The sequence below is a fragment of the Alosa pseudoharengus genome, unplaced genomic scaffold (assembly GCF_046254945.1).
Source record: "Alosa pseudoharengus isolate Yale_2024_CS ecotype anadromous, Long Island Sound unplaced genomic scaffold, YU_APseudo_1.1 YU_APseudo_1.1_scf_1, whole genome shotgun sequence".
Taxonomy (NCBI): domain Eukaryota; kingdom Metazoa; phylum Chordata; class Actinopteri; order Clupeiformes; family Clupeidae; genus Alosa; species Alosa pseudoharengus.
Window position 1 is genome coordinate 11,594,142 of NW_027468564.1, and position 23,205 is coordinate 11,617,346.

The window sequence follows — 23,205 nt, forward strand, 5'->3', positions numbered from 1 at the left end:
TAGGTCTTGTAAAGGACACTTGCAGGGCTTAAAGGGGAAAAAATCTTGAGCCTAAAAGACCCCCCCCCCCCCCCCATGAGAAATGTAAACCTGCAATCTATTGGCCAAGAGCTGTTAATCATATTAAAGGTTGTATCAGCGATTGCAGGCCCAGAAAAAGACCCAAACATAAATGATTACATTCATCTAATCTTTCCTAACGATCCGCTAGCTGCCCGCCCCATAAGCAGGCCGTCAAAAAAACGCGTCTCTGTAGGCAACCTAGGCAACCGAGATCTGCACACAAAAACAATTGCTAACAAGTGTTGCCAACCACTCAAAGGCAAAATAAAGTGTTCCAACCAATAACCAACGAGATGCGCGTTCAGGAGTTTCAATTGCATGAGAGAGAGGGGGAGGGAGTAGCGAACGTAGAAGTGACGTTACCCCGTCATCGCTGATACAACCTTTAATACTGTTGTATTACTCTAGTACTATTGTGCACATGCCAAAATGAAGCAGTCGATGCTTTCAGTGAAATCCCTTTTCACAGTACATTTAAAATCCTTTCACTGTGCTGTGCTTTTCACAACGAGTACTAATGAACAGGTATGATAAGGGATCAGATTCCAAAAAGAATTAAATAAATTCAAGATGGCGGCGAACGGTTAACTTCCTGAGGGTACTGTCTGTGTAAATCACGCACGCAGTCTTTCATTGAGCTGTGCTTTTCACGCACGCAGCCTTTCCTTGTCCCGCTCTCCCTCATAATGGACCTGTTGCCCCTCCTTTGCATGTACAGTACTCTCCAGAATAATTGGCACCTCTGCTAAAGCTGACCAAAAAGAGGAATATAAAATCTTTTGGAAATTGATCTTAATGCCTTAAGTAAAAAAATGAGGAAATATCCAACCTTTAAGGACACCAATTTTCTTTGTGAATGAATAAAATAAATATTCTCTTTAAAATACAAGGTGTTTTCCAGACTGGCAAGATATTCAATGGTCATTGATGCAGGCTGCTGTAGCCTAAATTAGACTGATCACCATTTAATACCATTTATGCTGGCTGTAAATGAAGCAGGATTTGAGTTTACTGTGGTAAATGTTCTTTCAATATTGTTCTATCATCGTGGAAAAGACAGGGATCAACGTCAGAGGTTGACACTGAGTCAGTTAAGTTACAGTTACGTTAATGTTGGCAGAAGGATTGAACATGATTGTATGTGCAGATATCCGCTATTAGAATAAACTTTAGCTAGCTAGCAACAGTTACAGCTAAACAATCTCTTGAGGTGGTTAATGTTATTTTCATTAGGGTATGAAGTAGCCTATGCCTGGCTTGATAACGTCATTTGTTTTAGTCTGAAAACGTTCAGTTTGTTAACGACAATGACTTGGTGCCGAAGTGTCAGATGTGGACTATTAGTAGCAGACGCGAGATCAGTTGTATTGTTTTTTAATCAGGGCAGCAGTTTTCAGATTACATTATGTGCTTACATAATTGCAAACGGGTTCTCTTAGTTAGCCTTTTAAAATGATATCAGATTAGTAAACAGAATGTGCCTTTGGAACATTGGATGAATGGTTGCTGATAATGAGCAATGTAAATATTGCATTAAAGATCAGCCATTCCCTTTCTACAACAGTCAAGAGTCTTTTGACCGGTAGTGTACATGTGCAGTTTTGTCTGTATATGTTTGTCTGTGAACACAAGGTCAAACCACCCTGTCATGATACCACATCTCTAAAGTCTCAAGGTCAAACCACCCTCTCATGATACCACATCTCTAAAGTCTCAAGGTCAAACCACCCTGTCATGATACCACATCTCTAAATTCTCAGCATGGTCAGGCTTCTGCGTGTACGACTTGCCGCACTGGAGTACGGCTTTTCTTGCGTGTGTGAGTGCTCATGCACCTTGATCTGAGACCGGGACCTGAAGTGTTTCCCCCAAATGGGGCAGGGGAACTTTCTGGAACTGTCTTCAGTCCGTGTTCTGGAATCGTCGGAGGTGGAAGATCGTTTTCCTGTTTGATGAGAGAAACACACACACACGCAGTATCATTATCTGAATAATTTTGGGCTTAACCATGAGTGCAAGAACAAATACATGTTAGCACAGTAGTTGAAGTTGATTTCAGAGTCAATGTTAACGGATGATCAGGTAGGGCTAATAATAAGAATAACAATTCTAAAATGTTTACATTTTATTGCGTTTTTCACAAACCCAAGGTCACTTTTGCAGTGCTATAGGTGTGTATCTGTGCGTGTGCGTGTGTCCATATTTGTCCGAGTGTGTGTGTGTATCTGTGCGTGTGCGTGTGTCCATATTTGTCCGAGTGTGTGTGTGTGTGTCTGTGCGTGTGTGTGTGTCCATATTTGTCCGAGTGTGTGTGTGTGTCTGTGTGTGTGCGTGTGTCCATATTTGTCCGAGTGTGTGTGTGTGTCCATATTTGTCCGAGTGTGTGTGTGTGTCTGTGCGTGTGCGTGTGTCCATATTTGTCCGAGTGTGTGTGTGTGTGTCCGTGTGCATGTCCACCTTTAGTACCAAGTGTTCCAGCCGGACCTTCAGCAGTCGGACTCTGGGCACCAGATGACAATTCCTCTGCTGATGTTGTCTGGTCTGACTGGAGAGGAGAGCTATTCTATAACACACACATATGAGACATTAGAAAGCGTGTGTGTGTGTGTGTGTGTATGTGTGTGTGTGTGTGTGTGTGTGTATGCGTGTGTGTGTTTGTGTGTGTGTGTGTTTGTGTGTGTGTGTAAATATATAAGTGTGTGTGTGTGTGTGTGTGTGTGTAACTGTATAAGTGTGTGTGTGTTTGTGTAAATGAATAAGTGTGTGTGTGTGTGTGTGTGTAAATATATAAGAGTGTGTGTGTGTGTGTAACTGTATAAGTGTGTGTGTGTGTTTGTATGTAAATGTATAAGTGTGTGTGTGTGTGTGTGTGTAACTGTATAAGTGTGTGTGTGTTTGTGTAAATGTATAAGTGTGTGTGTGTGTAAATATATAAGAGTGTGTGTGTGTGTAACTGTATAAGTGTGTGTGTGTGTTTGTATGTAAATGTATAAGTGTGTGTGTGTGTGTAAATATATAAGTGTGTGTGTATGTGTGTGTAAATGTATAAGTGTGTGTGTGTGTGTAAATGTATAAGTGTGTGTGTGTGAATATATAAGTGTGTGTGTGTGTGTGTGTAACTGTATAAGTGTGTGTGTTTGTATGTAAATGTATAAGTGTGTGTGTGTGTGTAACTGTATAAGTGTGTGTGTGTGTTTGTGTGTAAATGTATAAGTGTGTGTGTGTGTGTGTGTGTGTGTACCTCAGTCTTGATCTGGCTCTCTCCTCCCTGCAGCCACTCAATCACTTCCTGTAATGTCCTGTAGGAGGCACAGATGGCAAAGGTAAGAGTTCAAAGGTTATAGGAACAAAGAACAATGTTTGCTCTGCTATACTGTGTGTGTGTACCTGTGATTGCTCCGTTTACTTCGTAGCAGCTCCTTGCTCTTCAGTAAAGCCACAACCTGTATGAACACACACATGTACACATAAACAAGTTTTAAACAGACAACCTGTATGAACACAGACATGTACACATAAAACGAAACACACAGAGCCTTATACGGACTTTCCTTTGAGAGGAGCTGGTAGGGGAACAGTTGTCAGTGATAAAGCAAACTTTTATTTCAACTGAGTAAATGAACATGGACTAAAAGTTAGTTTTTTTATGTTCTTGTTTTTATAGGTTCTTCATCATCAAGATACAGTGGATGTGGAATATTTATGAGTTTGAATGTTGTTTGTTCATGTTTTATCAATAATAAAAGGCATTTTTGTCTACAGCATCAACATAAGGTTATTAGTTGACACAAGAAACCTGTTTAGTTTTATGTTTTGTGTCGGCGTGTTAATCAACAGCAGCTACAGTGCAACCATTAAGTTTTCTTTTTCTTATCAATCTACACACAATACTCCAACACTCCACAAAAAAAAAAAACAGGTGTTTGGAGTGTTTTGTAAAGTTACAAAAAATAAAAGACTGAAATATTACATTTACATAAGTATTGAGACCCTTTGATATGAAGCTTGCAATTAAGCTCTGGTGCATCTAATCTACTTCTATCAATGGTCGTTGAGATAGTTGATTAGAGTCTACCTGTGCCTGAATGAATTCACTGGACATTATTAGGAAAGGCCCACATCTCGTTATACTGTATAAGGCAGGGGTCGGCAAATAGTGGCCCGCGGGCCAATTTTGGCCCGCCATTGATTCTATCTGGCCCGCGAGATGACGTTAATTTGCTGTTGAATGAATTTTTTTTTTAACCCCATGTTTTTAAAAAGAAAAAAAGGCCTACAGCAATCCCATCAATTTCAAAACATTTATTGAGGTATAGATGATAGTCCTACTAAAGTGACAAAACAGGTGGAACATCCTTGCAGTTATCCATGACGCACAGGTCGGAACGGTATTGGCACGCGAGTGCGCGTAATCTTGTGCAAAAAAAAAACAACAGTGTCCTGTCTCCCTCTTCCAGTGGGCAAGGTCAAAAATAGCCTATGTTTCGTTAAATTAATAGGCTTGGCATTAAGAAATGCAGGCAGGCTCAACACATACCTCTGCTTCCATTCTTCTTTGTAGGTCCTGCATTCTGAATCAATGTTTCTTTTCAAGGCTTTTGACAACGACATTTTGCATCGATAACTAGCATATAGCAATGTTCAGCTAATCATTTACACGTCATCCAAAAGAATAATATTTGTAGCCTACACATTAGTTACGGCAAGTTGCTAGGCAAGTCGCCTGTTTCATGAGAGACGACAGGAGATGCAGCAGGCGGCATAAAAACAGCGCACATAAGCAAATAAACGTTTTTAATGGAATTAAATTAAATGCATTTTAAAAGTTAGATGATGTTTATTTTAATATAATATAATAATTAATAATTTAAATAGTAGGCATATAACCCCCCCCCCCCCCCCCCCCCCCCCCCATTACAAAAGCTATGGCCCGCGATGCCATTGTCTGAAAAAAAATTGGCCCGGGTCCAAACGTAATTGCCGACCCCTGGTATAAGGTCTCATAGGTCTCATAGTTGATTGTGTATGTCAGAGTGAAAACAAAGCCATGAGGCCGAGAGAATTGTCCGTAGACCTACGAGAGAGGGTTGTGTGAAGACACAGATCTGGGGGAGGATAGAAGAAAATATGAATGATCTATGAATGAGATCCAGAGTTTCTTTGAGAGGATGAGAGAAGCAAGAAAGACAAACATCAGACACACACACACTCACCTGCTTGGCCTGTGTCAGTGAGTTGTGTTTCTCCTCCAGGTGTTTCTGCAGTTCATCGATCTTCAGCTTCAACTGCTTGTTTGACTCCACCTGCTCTGTCAGGCTCCGCCCAGTCTCCGCCTCCTTCTCTTCCAGACGACGAATCAACACGCAGAGCTCCTGGTTCCTTCCTACTTCATGCTGATTGATATACACAAGCACATTGAGCAGCATTATCTTTAAAACGGCTTTCTTTTTTGACAAGAAAGATCATAGCTTCAAAACAAAACAGCTACACACAAACAGAATGAAATAGGAATTCAAATAACAGCGGACCGAGACGGGAAATGTAACATGGAACCAAAACGCGAAATAAATATTAAAACTGTGGAGGCAACAAAGTGTGTTGACTGTGTGTGTGTGTGTGTGTTACCTGTAATGCTTGTGTGATGACTTGAGTAGCCTTCTCCAGGTTCATGCAGGCTTGCTTGTGTCTCATCTGAGGGGTCTGTGTTAACAGTTAATATTGGAGCATTTATTAAATACACTTCAACAGTCTCTTGACAGCTCTGCTAGTGTGTGTGTGTGTGTTTTACCTGCTAGGGATTGTGCAAATGTGTGCTCATTAAAGTGTGTGTGTGAGTGTGTGTGTGTGTGTATGTTACCTGTAATACTTGTATGATGACTTGAGTAGCATTCTCCAGGTCCAGGCAGGCTTGCTTGTGATCCACCGTATCAATATGCTGGGCAATGTCACGTTTCTACACACACACACACACACACACACACACACACACACACACACACACAGAGAGAGAGAGAGAGAGAGAGACTTGATCCACCGTATCAATATACTGGGTAATGTCACCTTTCTACACACGCACAGAGAGAGAGTGAGAGAGAGACTTGTTCAATAACAGTTGTTCAGATTTGGAATCAAGCCAATACTACCTCCACAATGATAGCAAAGCCTGATGATTAATTACACCCCTTCAGAACTGGTGGTCCGTTAAAAGTCAAGGCTCTGTAACACCCACAAATGTAATAACTTCACACCAACACAATAAAACAAATAATAATAAAATAATAAAATAAAAATCTATAATAAGAAATCTGCACATTTTAAACTTAATAATCCTGCCGAAGTAATAATTTCCCACCAACATAATAACTGTTGCCTACTGCCAATGTAATGACGTAATTTCCCATCAACATGATAAATATTACAGTACTTAACTGGCAGTAGGCTACAGTTATTACGTTGGTGGGATTATTTCTGAGATTCTGATACATTTTCAACCCAGACTTGTGCATACGTCATGGTTGAAAACGTATCAGAACCTCAGAAATAATCACGTTATGCAGTCAGCTTAAGACGGCTGCAGAAGGCTACATCAAGTCGAATCCCCCTATTCTTTCATACAAACATACAGGTAACCAGGTATGCCATGGTGTTACAGGTGTATCGCCATTGAGATCACATAGTAAGGAGCTGGCTCAAAGATTCTAAAAGTATTTTCTCGTGTTTATTGTGTAATGAAAGCACAGTTTTTGCAGCTATCCATGTGTGTTAACTTCTGGCTTCTTCAATTCTATAACAGGCTATTTGACGTCTTTAGAACACTAAACATATCGGAGGTGTCAAATGTTAACTTACTCCAGTCTAGATTTTTTGATGTTAATCACTCCTATGATGTATTGCTAGTGTCTATTCAAAGTAAAGTGCCTGTTTCGAGGTTAACTGATGCTTAAATCAGCCAAAATCCCATATTGTTTGCACCTCCAAGTGGTCTGTGACGGAAGTTTGTGTGAAAGAATAATACATCACAGCTCCGGTGGCCTGTGTCCCCATCTGCCTTTGTCTGTCAGAGTATTTGTGGTAGATGTGTTGGCTTATTTAGTATGGCAGATGTGTTGGCTTATTTAGTATGGCAGATGTGTTGGCTTATTTAGTATGGTAGATGTGTTGGCTTATTTAGTATGGCAGATTTTGAGCTTTTGGAGGTCTGTTGCTTATGTTGTAATACTAACAGAAGCCTGCACTTTTGGTGTGTGTGTGTGTGTGTGTGTGTGTGTAGATGAGTGAGCTCGGTCAACATATGGACACACGCAGAAAAGCCTGCATTGACCTGGAGAAAGCCACTAGGTGCATCACACAAGCATTACAGGTAAGATATGCAAACACACACACACACACACACACACACATACAGTGTTGAATATGAGTTTCGTATTGTGACAGTATTTGTTCTCTGGTAGATCACACAATCAGAAGCTTGTGTCTGTGTTTCTGTGTAGATGAATGAGCTTGGTCAGCATTGGGCCATGAGTCACAAACAAGTCTGCCTCAACCTGAAGAAGCCCACTCAATGCATCATACAAGCATTACGGACAACACACACACACACACACACACACGCACACAGAGAGAGACAGAGAGAGAGAGAGAGAGAGAGAGAGAGAGAGAGAGAGAGAGAGAGAGAGAGAGGGAGAGAGAGAGAGAGAGAGAGAGAATAGCCATAGCTACAATATTAAAACCAGTTTAAGTTTGTGTGAAAGTATGGTCCAGGGCAATTCCACGCAAAACTGTCACGTCCATAAAGCCAACGTCCATAAAGCCAACTAAATACCATGGCATAGTGTTAGCATGTGCATGTGCCAGTTTTGCGCAGAATTGCCCTCCAGCAGGCTACTAGCTGGCTGGCACACTATCTGCAACACTCACATTAACGACGGGACATAACGGTAATGATGCTCCCACTCACGTTCGCGTTGATATCACTCCGGTGTCTCGTGGTGGTGTGTTGCGACTTCAAGCCTTCGGTCTGCTGTGTGTCTTCTTTCTGTTCTTGCATGGTGTTTTGCAGCCTATGGATTTTAAAATGGAAACAGGGAAACCTGCAAGTGCACGAAAATAATAGGCTACCGATTCTCGTCAACCTTCCTTATGTAATATATTATTGCCTTATGTAAATATTTCTACAGTGTTCAACACGTCGTTTGGCGTGAGCCATTAACAACAATAGGAGACTGGTTTATCTAACTTTACCTGCATTTGATAGTTTCAACATTAAAATCGTAAAACTCGTGTGGTTTGTTATGATTTTCCTCAACCGGATTAGTGTCGTCTGCTTCACTGAACAACGAAATATTCGGTCGCGCCGCGCGTATAAGTTTTACCGCCCTCTCGTGTACTGGATGAAAAATCGGATTTTTCACGCGGACTGTGTGTTGGCAGACACACGAGGTTGGATACCGGTGTTACATGGCAACTGGCTTCCGTGTTTACTGGCTGCGTTGATGACGTTTCATGATTGATGACGAGTCTTTGACAGATGTGGCCGCTTGCAGATTTGTCACTTTCTGATATACTAGAGACGCACACAAATATGCATGACATGTTTAAAAGTCAAAAATGTATGTAGTACTACATGCACTGGACCATGAATATGCCACCCAAAAAACAAACAGCTAAATAGCATAAATTAACTTCACGTGGGTATGAACCACGAATAAATTGACCTGATTGCTTGTTAATCAGACGTCTATAAACTTGCGCCACGAGCCAGCTGACAGCACTCACAGAAATTGACTTCAGTTGTATAATTTAAAGAAGTCAGCTAACGTTATGATAATTGTAACAAGTTAACATAGCTGTTCATGTTATCTGGCTACCATGTTATCATGCTACCGTTGCCCAAGCTATTTAGTAGGCCTTCATGGTTAAGTATCATTGTTAAGTTTTACAAACGTTTCACTGAGGTTAGGCTGTGGCCGCCCCTACCTGAAGTGTCTGTAGAGCAAATAAATCAGCAAATAAATCAAATAAAAATGTGTTGCCTAATTGTGTATCCTTTTGTCCAGCATATTCTTTTAAGAATCCAGTTCATGAAACACAGGCATTGAAACCCACACTGCAATGGGCAGGAGAAGTCTATAACGTGTCCATATTTTACACAGAATTTGCGCACAGGGAGAATCAAAATTCTTAGGCTTATAGGCTATTAACGTTAATGTTGCTGACATGTAAACATAGGTTTGATATTTTATTGATATTTTATTTAGCCTACCAATTCTTACATTTGTGTTTTTCCTGTGGCGCAACAGGTTAATGCCTATATGTGGCTTTTTCACGCAGTCGACATGGGTTCAATCCTCCCCATTACACGTTTTTTTATTATTATTTATTTATTTTAGACCAGCAACGCTTCCTCAATTTAGGTTACAGATACTAGGTGGCCACAGAGAGCCTGACCAGCAGTCAGTGAAAACTTAACCATGATACTTTGAAGACCTACTGGCTTGGGCAACTGCTGTAGCAAGACAACATGTACCATCAGCCGTGTTAACTTGCTACAATCGCCAGCTGACTTCTTCAAATTGTATAGACTAAGTCAATTAACTTTCACAATGATTTATTAGCTGGTTCGTGGCGCAAGCACATAGATGTATGGTTATCATGTAAGTGGTTTCTTTTAGGAAGCAGGTTCGATACCCACGAGTTGTTATTAGGCTATTTGTATTTATTTTTTTGGTGGCATATTCATGGTCCAGTGCATGTAGCGTAGGCCTACTACAGACAATTTTGACATGTAAATATGTCATGCATATATTTGTGTAATAAGCCTACTGGCTATTACAAGTTGATCCAGAATATATCTATATATATTTAGATGGGGTCGTGAGTAGAAATAAGCACGAGGAACCGGACCGCTTCTTGAACACGTCTCAAGTTTAATCAACACACCAGACAAGCCCAAATCACCTATCTATATACGTCTGCCCCCTAGTGACAGGTCATATAATTCCACCTAGCTTTTTAACATGGAACAAACAATAAGCACCGATATGAATTAAACAATAAATCTCCTCTTACATTCGTCCCTCTCTTTCAAAATGAAATGTCCTCATTTCACAAACAATAAATCTCCTCTCAATATTATAGATCAACATCAAAATAGCCTGAATACAAAACATTTTTTTACACCTTTAAAATACATAACGCTTTTCACAAAACACCAAAAAACACATCTGACAATACAGTCACACAGTTACAACATGGCTTAATACATACATACAAACACAAAGGGCAAAACATGTATTCCTTTTTTTTTTTTTAAACAACATGGCTTAATACTGTACATACATACACAAATAAAGGCATCAACCTTGTGCAACATGTTGTTTTTTTTTTGAACATGGCTAACTGGGCAGGTGAATATTGGGGTTGTTCACAGCAACAGCCGCTGTGGTGTGCGAACCACCCGCCCCGAACGCGTAGTGAGTGGAACATTGGAAAATGTGTCCCCTGCCCCTGCTGACTCCGTTGCAGCCTCTTGAGGCTGCTGTGGCTGACCTTGCGTGATCCGTCCCGACGGCCTTCGTACCAACTCGGGAACAGAAGGGCAAGCAGCAGGCAAGACCTGACCGGGGTCAGATGACCCCACGTGCAAAGGGAGTGAACCAGACAAAGCTGTATACCTGGGGAGAGGGTTGCCGTTTGTCCCTGTTGATGGTGTCTCCCAAGTGCTTCTATATGGTTTCAGACGATCATAATGAATAACCTTTGGCTCAGCCTGAGGACGTCTTAAATCCAACAGCTTATAAATGAGTCCTGTATCATTAGAGGAGACCACTCTGTAAGGCCCAGTCCAGTTTGGAGACAGTTTCTGTCTCTGAGTGGTAGGATCGTCTACCCACACTAAATCTCCATCCTGATACGGTATGAACCTCACCTGCTGATTGTAGTAATACTCACGTTTAAGTCTCTGTTCTTCACGATAAGAACGAACAGCCTGGAAAACGGTATCAAGCCTGGTCACCAGTTCCGAACCGTAATTTTGTGGGCTTTCTGATACTCCTGGCAAGGAGAAGTACACATCAGCAGGCAGTCGAGGCTCTCTACCGTGAGCAAGAAAATATGGTGAGTATCCTGTGCTAGAGTGTGGGGTCGCATTAAAGGACAAAACAACTGCTGGCAAATAGTGGTCCCACTCACCACCATTGGTGTGAATGAGTTTCGCTAACTGTTCTTTTAACGTCCTATTAAACCTTTCTACCATGCCATTTCCCCAAGGGTGGTACGGTGTGGTTCTCTTTTTCTTAATGTTTAGTCTCTGACAAATTGTTTGAATGATTTCTGATTCATACTGCCGTCCCTGATCTGAAAACAGTTCTTCAGGAACTCCATGTGCAGGAATGTATCTCTCACAAAGCAGCTGTGCTACTGTTGTTGCTTTCTGGTCTGACATAGCAAAAGCATTCACATACTTAGTGAAATGATCTTGCACTACTAGTACATATCTATGTCCCTGTGATGTGAGTGGCAGTTCTGTGATGTCTGTACACACAAACTGAAATGGTCTGTCAGTGTGAATGGATTGTAATGGTGCTCTATGGTGTGGTACAGGTTTCCTATATGCCTCACAAGTGGGACATACATCACAAAAATGGTCAATATCAGCCCTCATATTTGGCCAATAGCACATAGTTAAGGCTTTCTTGAATGTGCGATCAGCACTATAATGACCAGAACAAAGGTTGCCATGAAGCATGTGCAAAACCTCAGTGATAAGCTCAGTAGGAATTAATACTTGATATACCCCTGGTTGTCCCGGTGCATTATGAGCCTTTCTACAGAGCAACTCATTATACAGTTCGAGTTTTGGAAATTGCCACCAAAGTTTTCTTTGAATCCTCCCTTTCACATGTCTGAGGTATGGCCGTTTATTTCCTTTCACCCAGCCATACACTTCCGAGAGAACAGGATCAGACAATTGTGCAGATAAAATGTCAGTTCCCTGATTAGAAAAGGAGAGTTGTATAGTGTCCATACCTGGGCTTTCTGCATTGTGAACGTCCACAGCACAAACTTGGGATGATGCAGTTACCCCTGGAGAAGGTGGCGCCGGTGTACTCTGCAGCTCAGGAACTGGGGCGGCTTCCAGATTCACAGATGTCTGAACGTCCCTTGCCAGCGGAGCAGCCTCCGTCAAGGTGACAGCAGTCTGTTGTGGGTAAGGAATTCGTGACATCGCGTCTGCATTGGTGTGTTTCTTTCCTTCTTTGTGGACCACAGTCCACTGATATGGATCCAACTCCAACACCCAACGTCCCCTGCGCCCTGTCGGGTCATGCGTCACGTCTGCCTTCCGTAGACTGAGAAGGGGGCGATGATCAGTAATAATCGTAAACGGGTTACAGCTCAAATAATGTCTGAAATGTCTGACGGACCAAACTATGGCCCAAAATTCCTTATCATAAGTGGACCACTTTCTCTCTGTTTGTGTTAACACATGACTAGCATACGCCACAACTCTTTCCTGACCCTTCTGAATCTGAGAAAGCACTGCTCCGACTGCAAAGTTAGATGCATCAGTACTCAGAATAAATGGCTGATCAAAATTGGGGAAAGCCATAACTGGAGGGGATGTGAGCGCATCTTTTAACGTCTGAAATGTAGCTGCACACTCGTCCGTCCATTGAAAAGGGACATGTTTTTGTGTAAGTCTGTGAAGAGGCTGTGCAAGGAAGGCATATTTGTACACAAAACGTCGGTAATAAGAACACAGTCCCAGAAAAGCACGAACTTCCGTGGCTGACCGAGGGATGGGCCAGTCACGTATACGTTGGCTGTTATCGGGATCTAGTGTTAGACCATCACGTGACACTATGTGGCCCATATATTTCACTGCAGACTTGCAAAACTCGCATTTCTTTGGATTTAATTTAAGACCAGCTTGTCTGAATCGAGTAAGAATGTCTGTGAGGTTGGTCAGGTGTTCATCAAAGTTCCGTCCCATACAAATTACATCGTCCAAGTAAATGACACACGTAGTCCAATGAAGCCCACGTAATACAAGCTCCATAAGTCTCTGAAAGGTTGGAGGAGAATTTTTCAGGCCCATTGGCATTACTTTGAACTGATAGAGACCATCACCTGTCGTGAATGCTGTTTTATGCCTGTCCGCTGCATTCATCTCAATTTTCCAGTATCCACATGACATATCCATAGTGGAAAAGAAATGAGAGCCAGACAAAGCATCCAAACTGTCATCAACTCTTGGTAGCGGGTGTGCGTCAGTGACAGTAACTGAATTTAGTTTCCTAAAATCCACACAAAATCTGTAAGAGCCGTCTTTTTTCCTAACCATAACCACTGGACTAGCCCAGGGACTAGTACTATCTTCAATTAAATCCTGAGCTTTCAGTTTGTCCACCTGACGACGAATTTCAGCTTTCATAGATGGAGAAGTACGATAGGCTCTTTGTGAGATGGGAGAGTCACAGGTTGTGTTGATTTTGTGTGTGGCCAGATTTGTCCTGCCCAAATCATGTGTGTGCTGACTAAACACATCAGCAAATGCATCTAAAGTGTCTGTCAGCTGAGCTTGTTGCGTCAGTGTGAGTTCAGGATTAGTGGCATTAGGGAGTGTGAGAGGTGTAGAAATCACAGGCACCTGAATGTTTACATTGCAGGTGGAAGCTTCAATAACTGTGTACTCATGTTTACTACTGTCTGATGTGGCATAAAAATGTCCTATCCGTGTACCTCCGCGTACTGTAACATCTCCCTTGGAGGGATTGGCCACTTTTACATAAATGGAACCTTGCTCAGCCTGTGTTATTGTCCAGGCAAAGCCAGTTGTGGAGTCGTTTGTATAGTGCGGCTCAAACACACCTGCATAACCGTGAGGAACAAGTCCTTTTAAAGGTGCCTCCACGTTTGCTCTGATGATCATTTCTGATAAAGCAGGCACCGTAACTGTGGATAACACTGTAACATCAGTCAGGCTAGGGACATACTGGTGTGGGCTCACAAATGGTACTACTCTGTCATCTACGATAAGAGTCAAATTTCGAGTGTCAACAATAATACCATGAGCAACCAAAAAATCCCAGCCCAAAATAAGCGGCTTAGTACAGTTTCTGACTACTTGAAGGCTATGCATCATCGGTTTCTGAGCTATATTCAAATTAACCGATATGGAACCGATACAATCTAGAGGGTCACCCGTTACACCAGTGAGGGGAACAAACTGCTTTACAATGGGCTTTTTGTACAGCGCAGGGGTAGCCTTCCTGAAATCTTCACTGACAACAGAAATGTCTGCCCCCGTGTCAACAAAAGCATGTACCACAGTGTCCTCAACCACAACTGAAACATATCTTTGTGCCACATCGATCTCGGAATAAATGTCTCTTGTACAGTCAGTTAGTGTCATATTGTCTGTTTGAGCCTGAGTTGAGTCTGTAGTTGACAATTGGCCCTCATTGTCAACTACCTGTAGTTTACCTTGTTCAACTGTGCATGTGATGGAGAATGGAAACGCACACGTCCTGGAGAGCAATGAGGGTGGGCATCCCCAGGAGAGCGACCACGGCTGGTGTCCTCAGGAGAATGGCCACGGCGGATGTCCTCAGGAGAGCGGCCACGGCGGATGTCCTCGGGAGAGCGGCCACGGCTAGTGTAGTCCCGATGTGCTGGGCTGTAACCACGACTGTAGCGTTCAGATGATCCCGGGCGCCGATCCCTTCCATGTTGTGAAGTCCTGCAGGAGTTGTGACGAGCTGAGGAGCGATCATAGAAGAAGTCTCTATTCCTCTCAGGTGAATGGTAATACCTCTCACCTCTCCCCCTTTCCGGAGTGAAGCTCCGTGGATGGTATTGATATTCTGAAGAGCCATGCTGCCTTGTATCCTGTGCACCTCGATGTTGTTGCTGTATCTCCAACTGTAGCTGTCCCACTTTATCTGCAAGTGTCTCTATTGTCTTTTGCATTGATCTGAAATCATCTACAGATGCTGCATTGATTCCCAGAGGAGCAGAGGACATGGGCAGATGGGTAGATGTCAAGGATGGAACAGCAGAAGTCGCAGGTGCAGGGATTAAACCTTGCCCCGTGTGTTGGTTGGTCAAAATCTTACTAGCACGATGAGCTGTCTCAATCTGAATTGCAAACTGCAGAGCAGCGTCTAGAGTCTTTACACCATGCTCATGGCAGCGTAGTTGCAAATATGGTTCAATACCGGCAATGAAACGTCGAAATTTTTCACCATCTTTCGCATTTTGTTCGTATGTAGGAAAAGCTTCCTCGACTAGGCGGGAAATTTCGGCGGCAAACACTGCCAGAGCTTCGCCAGGGAGGCGAGTACGTGCATTTATGTAGCTCTGAAATGTTGACAGATAAGCAGCCTGACCAAAAACAGTCTGAAGTTTTTCCTTCACCGCCGTATAGTTAGCTTTAATTTCAGTAGAAAGGCTATCCCAGTAACTAAAAGCTGCACCACCCAAGCACGTAGGTAGTAGCTTGGGCAGACTGTCCTCCTCAAAGTTTGGATTAGCTCGTACAATCACTTCAAAGCGCCTACACCATCGCGAAAATTCCTCTTTTCCATCCCCCATAAAAACCTGAAGGGTTAAATATTGTGGCATTGCCCGATTTGCGCCAGGATGGAAAGGTAGTTCGTTCCAGAAATTACTGGTCATGTTCACCTTTGCATCACACGCGTAGCTAAACGAATCCACTCCAAAGTCGTCCACCAGTGTCTGGAATTAGCAGAGCTGAGCTTGATGTTAGCCGTTCAAACGCGGTTGTAATTCCCTCGGCGTAACTTTGCAAATCTTCCACAAACCCGCTGCCACCAGTGTAATAAGCCTACTGGCTATTACAAGTTGATCCAGAATATATCTATATATATTTAGATGGGGTCGTGAGTAGAAATAAGCACGAGGAACCGGACCGCTTCTTGAACACGTCTCAAGTTTAATCAACACACCAGACAAGCCCAAATCACCTATCTATATACGTCTGCCCCCTAGTGACAGGTCATATAATTCCACCTAGCTTTTTAACATGGAACAAACAATAAGCACCGATATGAATTAAACAATAAATCTCCTCTTACATTTGTATTTGTTCGTCTCCAGTTTCCATCAGAAAATCTGCAAGCGGCCACATCTGTCAAAGAAACGTCATCACTCGTTGAACGTCACCAACGCAGCCAGTTAACATGGGTGCCAGTTGCCATGTAACACCGGGATAAGGTAGTGTTATGACTTTACATTAAGTTGTTAATTTTCTATGATTTTATATTAATTTAAAACGTATTCCGTAGGCTATACACCGCTGCAACAAGGTAATAGAGTGTGTGGTAGACATACCGTCATTTTGAATGCGTTTGATTAGCATTTTTGCAGGTTCCGGTTCAACACATTATGCGCGAATGAATGGGGTTTCTAGCCTGGCAAATCCAGACCCTAATCTAGAAAGATGGCAAAGAACAATGTAATGGCCCAACTCGAAGGGCGGCAACAAGCATGCATTTAAAAATCTCACTGCACGCAATAGACTATGTTTACTCTGAAATATTTCGGACTTCGACGCAATCGGACGACCAATGTGTAGGCCTACTGTCCTCCAACGTTGCAGCGCTGTCTTCATCAGTTTAGCAGGTTTCCCGCAATGTTGGGGGTAAAAGTAACGTGCATCATTGCTCTTGGACAGAGTGTCTCGCAGAGGTATGGGGTTTCGGGGATCATAAAAAAAAACACACACACATGCGGGGATCCGTAAAGGAGCGGTTTGTAGGATTGCTACCAAACGTTCTGTACGCCAAAATAAAAAAAAAACTGGTGAACGCATAGTAGATATATAGGCAGTGGTGGAGGAAATACTGAAACTCAGTACACAAATAAGCAAATAAATATTTACTTTAGTAAAAGTAAAAGTACCACAATGACAACCCTACTTAAGTAAAAGTAAAAAGTAGACCTGCTTTTAAGTGTACTTTAAGTATTCATAAAAATATTTGAATAATGATTTATTCTCTTAATATCTATATTCTAATAAAAAAATATATGGGCTGTGACATTTTAATTAAGCTAGTTTTAGGTTATACCAGGGGCGTCACTAGACCTTATTCACTGGGGCACGTGCCTTAGTAAAAGCAGAGAATGTCTAATAAGGGGAGAACTGCCACTCTCGGAAAACTTCCGGTTTCTAAACTGTTCTGAACTGGTTGCAGTTCCTTCTGTGGTTCCACATGAGGGCGCTCGTCCACGAGTGCAGAATGCATGGAGGTCTATGGAGCTGTACCCCTCAAAATCCACTTTTCTCGGGATATAATTTTTTTCCAAGTAATTTGAATATTGTTTTCGAAAGGGGAGGCAAAGAAAATACACTTGGTTGAGTATTATATTTTTTAACGTCACTTAATTGTTCTAAAAAGCCTTTCAAACGTGTCAATGACGTCATTCATTAGCACAATGCTAGCGTGTTATGGGCAACAACGACCCAACCTGTAAGAAATCAAAAGGACATAAGTACTCGTTCATTCAACTTTTGACCTATAACCCATGTTGAAGTTATACAAACTACAATCAAATCTGAGATTTGTCAACGACAATCAGGTGAAAGAGGCAAATTTAGCCGTCTAGCTCCATTGACTAGCATTCATTCTGCACTCATGGCGATCGCCCCCAGTGGAACTCTGGTGGAACTGCAACCAAAATTTGGTACAATGGGACTTAATACGGAGTGGCAAGGCTCTCGTAGACGGGCTCTGGTAAAAGTCTCCAGTGCCCCAGTAAAATTCTAGCGCTGCTCTCGCTGGAAACGGCATTCATGAGCGCATCACCGTGCCTGCTTTAGTCATGACTCGAGCCTGTCACTTACCAGCCAATAAAAATAAAAAAGGAAAAAAAGAAAGGGGCCATAATAGCCAATCAGAAAATAGCACCTCTGTAGCTGGGTAAGATTGAACGCAACAACCAATGAAAATCGTTCACATGATTCTTCCGAGTGTTTCGTTGTATTGTGGAAACTGCTGGAGCTCATCACATCACTTTGAGCGCAGAGTAAGTCGTCCCCTGTTTTAATGTTACAACTAATTCACAGCTTGTTTGACAGAAAACAGTTGATCGCTGTTAGAGAATGTTGCCCATAGCATCTGTTTTTCAATGCTTAGCGTCACTGTAGCCTAAATTTAGCAACAGTTTACCAGCTTGTGCTCTCTCCCTCACACACTCACACCATGCGTAGGCTGCATGCACACATGCGGAGAATTAATAATGATTTATGTATACTGTAGAGAGAGTCCTGTAAAAGTAGCTTATACTGTTTGTGAAGCTGTCCTACTGTAAAACTAAACATAGCCTTCTGATAAACTATTCAGAGATGGACATTAGAAAATTCTTCCTGAACAGAGGCAGAGGGAGAGGAACAGTGAGGAGAGATGAGGAGGACGAGGGAGGTATGATAATTGCCCACATTAACGATAACATTAACATTTATGTTGGTAGCCAGTGCTGTGATTTGATCTATGGTTTAATGGCAAACTTAAATAAGTTTGCTGCATTTGCAAATGTAGCCTATAATAATCTACACAGAATCAGACTCTGATTCTGTGCAGATTATTATAGGCTACATTTGGAAATTATCACCAAAAGTCAGTATGAAGGCTTTAGTAAGCTACAAAGAACTGCAGTATTGCCAGGATGACTATAGGACCCTTGCCTGGGAGGAAAGTATATCTCAATTTTGACTAAAAATAAGCTTCCCTTGTGTTAGTAGGAAAGCCTATTAAATTCATGCAGTGAGTATAGGCCTACTTATGCCTATGTTTTTGAATGTTGCTGGATAGTGGCTGCTACAACAATTGAGGGAGAGTGCTGGTCCTACAGTATGACAGTGACAATAATGATTTTGAAGCTTGTAGCCTACCCGTAGGCTAGCCATTTATTTCATATTGCGCGCACATTTTTTTTTTTTTAATGTAGGCTATTGGGAGTTGGGGGGGCCTGTGCCCCAGCAAAGCTCTAGATCTAGAATCGCCCCTGGGTTATACTAGGCTAGATAGTTTAAGCTAATGTAATTGTGCTTACCATGTGGCCCAGTTTAGCCTACATTCTGACTTACAATTCTGGAGAATGTAATTCTGGTTATCTACTAGGGTGATCTGCTGAGTTAATTTAATATGATTCAGCAAAACACGAGATCCTTCGTTTTTTTCGGCCAGCGGTTCTATAGTCTATCATTCATTTGTGGTGCAAATGATCAGACGCGTGACAGACGCATGACCATAGCCTGTAAAACTTCGCTGATCCGCGGACTAGAAATCTCATTGGAGAGGAGGCCCTAACGCTGCAGATAATAGACAGAGAAAGGCAAGCATATGCTCAGGGCACAGAACACATTTGCATGTCCAGTGTAGCCATGGGTCTGGTGAATATAGCCTACCGAATGCAGATGGCTACAAGCTCACGCTTTGCCTGGTCTAGACTAGAAGCCTATGTTTCAAAGCTTTAGAAGCAGGCCACATTGCGCTCTAGAATCTCAACCCAGCCCCCTGGTGAAACAAACGTGTTTGTCAGAGACAAAAAAACTGATCATAAAATGTAGCCTAACATAAAAAGGAATGATGATGTTGTAGAAATGTAGCGGAGTAAAAGTACAAATAATTGTTGCAAAATGTAACAAAGTAAAAGTCAAAATATGCAGTATAGATTCTACTTAAGTAAAGTACAAATACGTGGAAAATTTACTTAAGTAGGCCTACAGTAACGAAGTATTTGTACTTCGTTACATTCCACCACTGTATATAGAGGGAGAGCAGCTTCACAGAAGAGAACTTCTGACGGCAAATTTGAGGAAAAGTTGGTAAACCACCCTTGTTACCTAATTTGAGGGTGCTGATTCTGAATATTTTGTTTACCAAGCTCAATTCTGAGTTCTAAGCCACATAATCAGCATTTTAACATAAAATAGAGATTTTCTTTGCTTATTTTTCCCTAAATTGGGTAGCCTGGGTGTTCCCATGCTGCCTTGCGCGCGATTTGATTCACGCTGCTAAGGCAGCCTGGAGACCATGGAGCAACTTTTCGCCTGAGATAGGGGACCAATCACAGAACAAGGGGGAAAGCAAGACGATGATGAGCTATGCACAGACGCATTTGATAGACATCCGTGGCACCCAATAAACGGATCTGGGCATTTTTTTCAAATACGAGAAAATTAACGTTTGGTTCCCAGACCACGTCTCATTGAGAAGTGGTGGCGCTAGTCAGGCTATAAATTGGGTTGATTTCAAAAGTAATCACTAAAACCAAATAAAAGTGTTCTCTAAATACACTAAATACATGTTTGAGCATTAAAGAAATCATACTATAGTTTATTAATGTATTTAATGGGAACATGATTACAGTTAACATGTAATAAACTCGGAAATTCTAATCAAAACACAACCATATTTTTATTGCTAACATAGTGAGTCACTGATGTGGTGTTTAATGCATTTCATCACAATAACAAGTTGCACAGATAACCTTCAACTCAGAATATATCCCACAGTACATATGAACTTAGATAGCGGGAATAAGCCTAATGCAGAACTGCATCTACCGTCAGAAACAACGACAAGTAAAAAACATTTTACTTCTAGTAACACTGGATTTATAGGCGTGTGTGCTTGCCTCCATAGTAGAGCTTGATAATGAGCTCTTCTAATATGCCACTGAGCAGCATCACTTGTTGGTGGTAGAGCCTCCGATCCTCAACATCTAGAAAACAGAGTGGCTCTGGCATAGTGTTGTCACGATACCAAAATTATGACTTCGATACAATACCTGCCATAAATATGTTGATACCCGATACTGAAACGATATCAAAATCCTAAAATATCTGGAAAAGAAAGGACGCAGGCCTCCTTCAAGTGCATTGAATCATTTGTGTTGAATTTGGTACACTTTTGGTCAATTCTGGGTTTTAAACTTCTAAACTTCCTACATAATTATTATTTTTGTAGTCAGTAAAATAGTAGTTTGTGTGTGATTAAGTCCTTTATTGTTTGTTATAGCTCAATTATATTGTGTGGTGTTTTGGCAATAAATTACCTTTAAATAGCCAAAGTAGGCTAGATCAAGGTCAGTGTTCAAATTACTGCATGCAAATCACTTAATGCTATGCAGAAGAGCCAATCTTTAGGCCATCTGATGTAGGCTACCCTAGGCCTTCCCGTGTTTATGGGATTTCTTTGACAGTTGCAAAGGGAAAAAAATTAAGATAGTCTTCTACACTACTTTTTCCCAGTGTAATTTAATAAGTATGTTTCAACCACTCAGGTCATTATCAGATAGGCCTACACCATTATCTGTTGCAAAATCTATGTGCATTCCTACATTAGGTCTATTTCTTTGATAGTTAACATCATTTGCTCCCACATAACAAATACCAAATAACAATACAAAAGTTTCTTACAAACTTTCCTGCATACTTCTTCTTAAATGTGCTGCAGTCAGATGGGTGTCCTAAAGACATAACTAGATCTTGAGCATCTATTACCAATGTTGAATGAGCAGTTTTTGCAGTGATCACTACTGGACATTCCACATTGCTAGACAGCACTTGAGTGAATATAGACTTATTTCCACTTCACAAATAACCATCGCTATCTGCAATAGTTACAGTACAGGGACATTAATCAGTTCATAGCTAAGGATTTGTCCTAGGTCCACTTCCCTTTCAGCATCATATGCAGTAATGATGCACTGGAGAATGTTTCTTTTTGTTGCACTTTATAGTGCTATGGATATGGATATACAGTAAAGGATATCTTGTCTACATTTTTTTGGTGTTTCCAGCTAAAACAGCTATTTCCCAACAGATTAACATGCAGCTTGACTCCTCTTCACTGACCCCAACTAGATCGGCACGTAACTTGGGCGTTGTAATTAATGACCGACTTAACTTCTCTGAGCATGTACTGTAGCTTCTATTGCAAAATCATGTCGGTTTATGCTTTACAACATTAGGAAGATCAGACCTTATCTGACACAAGATTCCACACAACTTCTTGTTTAGACTATGGTCATCTCTAAGCTGGACTATTGTAATTTACTATTAGCTGGCTTACCCGCTTGTGTAACAAGATCATTACAGCTGATTCAGAATGCTGGAGCACGCCTGGTCTTCAATCAGCCAAAGAGGACACATGTAACTCCTCTCCTAGTTACTCTCCATTGGCTCCCTATAGTAGCCAGAATTAAATTTAAATCTCTCACTTTGGCCTATAGGACACTGACTGGATCTGCTCCTAGTTATTTTAATTCAATAATCAAGGCCCAACCGCCCACTGCGGTCTTCTGATGAGCGTCTGTTATGTCGAACAGTCATAAAAACTGGGTCTAATTCCAGACTCTATTCCTCAGTGGTTCCATGTTGGTGGAATGAGTTGCCCAGTGGTCTCCGTTCCTGTGGTAGTTTTGGGTTGTTTAAGAGGGGTCTAAAGACATTCCTGTTCAACATGCACTTAGTTCTTTTATCATTGCTATCCTCCTTATTATAGTTTGACCAACATTCTAATCTGTTCCCTCTTATATTTTAAATATTATGTTGTTTTTGTATTTGTGTGTTGCTTTGGACAAAGGCGTCTGCAAAATTCCATAACCATACATTTTTTGCAAATAATGCAATCTCCATAGCACTCTTCAGCACTCCTCAAACATGCACACTCTTCCATTTTTCTGCATGGCTGGAATTTGAATGATAGGAAAGAGCACCAGTGAGATGTTTTAACTAGGCAAGCACAGTCGCCTTTACAGTAAAAAAAAATACAGTGTAAATCCTCTGTAAAGACTGACAACTGTTCATAATAGTTAGTGACAAAGTACTTTCTACAGAAAAATGAGCACTATTCTATCAATTTATTATCAAGGAATCTATTTTGTTTCTAAACGTCATACTGAATTTTAGCTATTATTTTAATTTATATTTTAGTTGTAGCTTATTTTCATTTGCTTCTTGAGGGTCATTGGGGTAATTCCTGTCCTGTCCTACAACATATCTGATACATAAAGAGTATATTATTGCCTTATTTTTTGCAATTCCTATGATATCTGATGGCAAAACCAAAAAGTATGTGAATTATGCTAATTATGCTAATTAGCAAGCTT

General features: G+C 41.5%; 1 pseudogene; it reads right to left on the minus strand.

Annotated features, from left to right (window-relative positions):
* LOC143137593 (uncharacterized) overlaps positions 1-23,205 on the minus strand; it is a 288,160-nt pseudogene that overhangs the window by 12,812 nt on the left and 252,143 nt on the right.